Here is a 4,818-nt window from a genome sequence, read left to right as displayed (position 1 = left end):
TATATATGCGTGTACATACACCCACGTTACTTCCATATGAACATGAATTATGAACGCATTGAGTTTATTTGAAATGTTAACTCGCGCCATTTATTGTACTTCTTATTTTTAGTTATCCTCTCTCGAGTGGTTATCAGTACAGATAACGTACTGTTTGCTACAATATAAATGCATTTGGTTGAAAGATTCCAAATTTTATGTATTATTTATCTTTATTTATATACAATGCGAAAAAAATATAAAATTATATAAACAATAAGCGTAAAAATTACGTATAATGGAAATTATCTTATAATTTCTTATTAATAATTTAAGAATTATATTCTAGCGTACTCTAAACTGCGTGATTTTTACGCATGTTGTTTATGAAATTTTATATGCTTTTTCATGCAAAAGATTTAATGTATGCATGTATGTTGCGTTTTTAATTATTACTGCTAATTTAATTTAACATTTTATTTGGACGCAATCAGTTACGAATAATACATAAAACGCAGACGGAAGTCACAAGAGATTATAAAACAAAAAAATATGTGCCTGCAATTTCTCGACTCTATTGTTTTCAGTTTCCCTTTTTTTTTTTCTACCGTTATCACCAGGTCACCACAGATACAACGAAATCGTACGCCGTAGAACATCCGTGAATACTACGTACTATCGATATATTCGGTTTCTCACTTCCTCTGGCCGATATTGAAGATCTAATATTTGCAGAAAACGAGCGTGCGAAATCTGGTTCGATGAACTGCCGGAAGGGGTGAACGTACCAATGACCCGATAAAAATGATAAGAAATGCAATTCGTAACATCAACCTGATAAGTTGAGTCATCTTTCGTCCGGATGATTCTCATGCCGTGCATTTTTCTCACAATGTCATCCAATGTATTCCCGTTCATTGGAGAAAAGAGAGGGGAAATACAGATAATTTTTACACCTTATTTACAGTGTAAATTCACTTGTTGCGATAAAAAGAAATATATATATATATATAAGATAGCATGATAGAAAGGGAAAAAAAGAAAACGGAATTTCTCGTACGTAACCGCGATTAAACATCTTCGTTCTTGGCAGTCACCCATTACAGGGATCGTTTAATAACGCTGCTCTTGCCGTTAACCTCGTAAACGATGGCAACAGTGTAATATTACGGGAGACATGAAACTTGTTCGAACATGTTCGCGGTAGACGCGTGTCGCGCGTCGAGCGATAACGCTCTTTCCCGCCGCGATAATTGCCTCGATAATTAAAGCACTTTGTTGATTGAGAGAGACCTTAAACTTTGGATGTTTCTTCTTTCTTAGAGTGTTCTCGTGATCGAATTTCGGGTGAATCAAGTGAATCATCCTCTGATTATATCATGTGGATTCAATGTTTTTGAAATAATTAAGCATAACGCACGAGAGCACTTCTCAAAATGTATAGATAATATACAATAAATTTGATTTACGTGGTCTAATTTATGTCAATCGATGCGTGTGCGGCAGATAGTTTCGAGACCGACTAGAATTAGAATCAGACGCGTAAGTGGTTTTACGCTTTCGTCAGCATCTCTGGATATTAAACCAGAAGCTTTAAATCATCATAGTGATGTGGACGGGCACGCTTGTTACTACATAGACATGCATATGCACGGAATAAGGAGGCCTCTGTTAGAATTCCGCAGAAGTCGAAGACAAATGAAGATATAGTGCATTACGCCCAGTTGCGAACACGGCATAATTTATATACGCGCGGCGTTATAATCTATTATCGCGTTATTATCATGTCAGTATCACGGGATAAGCTCGTTCCACACAGCGGACTTTAGCAAAGCCGATTTTATGTCGCGAGGCTTTTTAAATGTTTCCTTTCCTTCACGTATTTCCTTGAAGTATTTTTTACTTACTGAAATTATATCGTAAAGAATTATGCCGAAATTTCGACGAAATCGAGATCCTGTCCGGTTTCTGCAGTTTGAAACAAAGTAGCGGAGGTTCCCGGACCGATGACCAGCATCCACCCACGCGATCGCGGTGGTCGTTCTAAAAATATATACAGCCCGGTACGGAGCGCGTACGTGATGCTACCGGTTTGAAATCTCGGTCGCTACCGGACAGCGACCGATGCTACGCAGCGCGATATGGTGCTTCATATTGAAATAAAACGATCAGGAAGGAAGGGTTGCTTGCCGGACATTTCTAGAATCGCGAAATCGTTAATCGCTAAACGCGGAGATCGCGTTAATCGTTGATCAGTGCCTCCGTGACAGTGACTCCAATTACGTGGAGCTCGAAGGCAGTTATTAAGCCGACATTTGCATCCATGTCTAATAGATTTGGCAAAGTACGATTATGATTTTTTTCACGACGAAAGAAAATTGCAACGCCGAGAATTTATTTATTGGGTCGTCACTTGAAAGTCAAGTGAAATGAGTATATATAACACATGAAATGAGTATATAATATGATGTAATTTTAATTCTAATATCGATGATAGAACTTTTAATAAAATTGGTCGATAAGGAAATTAAAGATTGGTAAGAATACGAAAGTGCCCGAATATATCAGATCTAAAAGAAATTTAATCAGAGATTTCGCTATTATGAGATTGCATCTATATTTTTACTTTATTATTACTTCGTGAAAAGTGATTTTATTTAGATATGTGTACAACTGAGATTGATTGTCAAAAGCTGATAAGACACATATTGTCGTAACGTATAGTGTAGAGAGAATAAAGATTAATTTTAAGTTTGATTTATATAATACATATAATGATTATTTAATAAATTGAATAACAACTTTACTTTTTGTATATTGCGATATTTTGTTTTACTAGAAATACATTTTACCTACTTATCTATACATTATAAAAAAGACACACTTGTGTTAAGACGTGTGATAGCTCAATCTTATCTGTTAATACTTAAAAATTCATTTGTTACATACATTGTGCAATATTTCGTAATATACCAATTGAGTTTTTTTTTCTTCTTATTTTCTAACATCCCCTAAACCACTCTTGTACGTAAAAATTATTGCACAGCGTTAAAATACTCTCCGAAGTTCTCGCAGCTAAGTTTAACTTTGTTAAGCGAATCGACTTCCCGTACAATGACGGCACAATCAACTCGTCCCTCCCTAAAGTCGCCTCTTTAACTTTTACGTACATTAAAGACAATTGGCTTCGTAGAAGTGGAGCCTCTCTCATAACGAGCAGTTCCTGTAAGACGCGCGATCAAGTTCGCGAGTATCGATCCACCGCGAGAATCTCTCTGGTTTAAGGCTCGACCGCTGAAATTTTCGCGCGCAAAATTATCAATGACGGCATTGCACGGCTATCGACGCGACGCGATATCTGCGCGCATCTGGGAGGGCCGATATAAGCGTCCGTCGATAGCGACACCGCCATTTCGCCGAACTACGAACCAGGACGCGCACATCTCGACGCACGCATCTCGTGACTCCGGTTTCCACGTTCTACACACACAGTGGTAATGTCATCTCTCTGTAACGTCATCCCCGACGCGCCGAGATTCACCTGGCCTTTAACTCCCACATCCGATATCCAATGACAACGTCTCTCCGTGCACTCCACTTCTGACATTAATCTCCCGTTCTCCCCCTATCTCTCACTTTATCTTTCACTTTCTCGCTCCTCATGCTTGCATGCACACGCCAAAGAGACGTCGATCGCCTATCGATACAAGTGGTGCTCGCCCGTTCACGCTTTCGAGATTGTTTAACACGCTTCTATTGTAACGCCCGGCACGACGGTTACGTTATGCATCGATGAATTCGTAGAAGAGAAGTGCACTCCGTTTTTTTTCGTCGATTGATTAAACTTCAATCTTGCACAAATGAAATTGCGTTTCCGTGTTTTCAAGTGTTGCAAATTAGATCTCTTAAGGATAAAGCGAAGAAAGAAGGAGCGCGTGACACATTTTTGCGATACCCTTGATCCTCGGACGTGTTAAAAATTCCTAAATTAAATTTCATTGTAAGTAGTGCGCGATTAAAATTTGTGAGCGTGAATTTTACGCACGATAAAAAAAAAAAAAACAAAGCAACACTAACGATAATACAATGACTTTTTCCTCGATCCGACGTTGAATGTGTGATTTCGTTTTTCACGCGCGTCGTGCATGCCCTCGTGCAAGCCAATATGCTCATATTTATTTATGTAGCCGCGCTCTCGTGTAGCCGGCGCACGGTGCATCGTATGCATCATGAATCAGCGTGCGCAATGGCAACGTATGTACGTATTGTATTCTTGTTTCTCCGTTTTCTCGCCCATTCATCGATTGTAGAGGGGAAAAAAACAAAAAAACAAAAAAAACAAAAACAAAAAGAACTTAACCGTAGCGATGCCGCGAATATCGTTCGCATCGTCGCAAATTGTCTGGAAATCGAGCATTCGCAAGTTGTCTCGCGTTTCGTTTCGCTCGTCCGTTCCTAATTAATTATAAGTATGTCCGAGCTCATTAATTCGGCGTGTTGTCATTCGAACGATAAAATTGATCTTTGACACTGCCGACTGATATTCATTATCGCTCGAGCGTCCGTTATTATTATTGTTATCACCTATAAACGAGCGATTGATATCGAAGATGGTATCGTGTTTAATATTTATCATTAATATCAAGAAAATGCCGCCGGCATTAGTTTATCGTTGCACTCGAATCGAGTAAGTGTCCATTTAAATGTTTTGCAATGTTGCAGAGTTTGGTTTTAATGTGGAAAAATATTGAATAATCGGTGAAGTGGGACAATTGAAATTAGAACGAGAATACATCTCGCGCGAGAGTAACATTTTTTATTTTTTTTTTTTTGGTTTTT

The sequence above is a fragment of the Trachymyrmex septentrionalis genome, unplaced genomic scaffold (genome assembly GCF_001594115.1).
Source record: "Trachymyrmex septentrionalis isolate Tsep2-gDNA-1 unplaced genomic scaffold, Tsep1.0 scaffold29, whole genome shotgun sequence".
Lineage (NCBI taxonomy): Eukaryota > Metazoa > Arthropoda > Insecta > Hymenoptera > Formicidae > Trachymyrmex > Trachymyrmex septentrionalis.
This window is presented reverse-complemented; position numbering follows the sequence as displayed.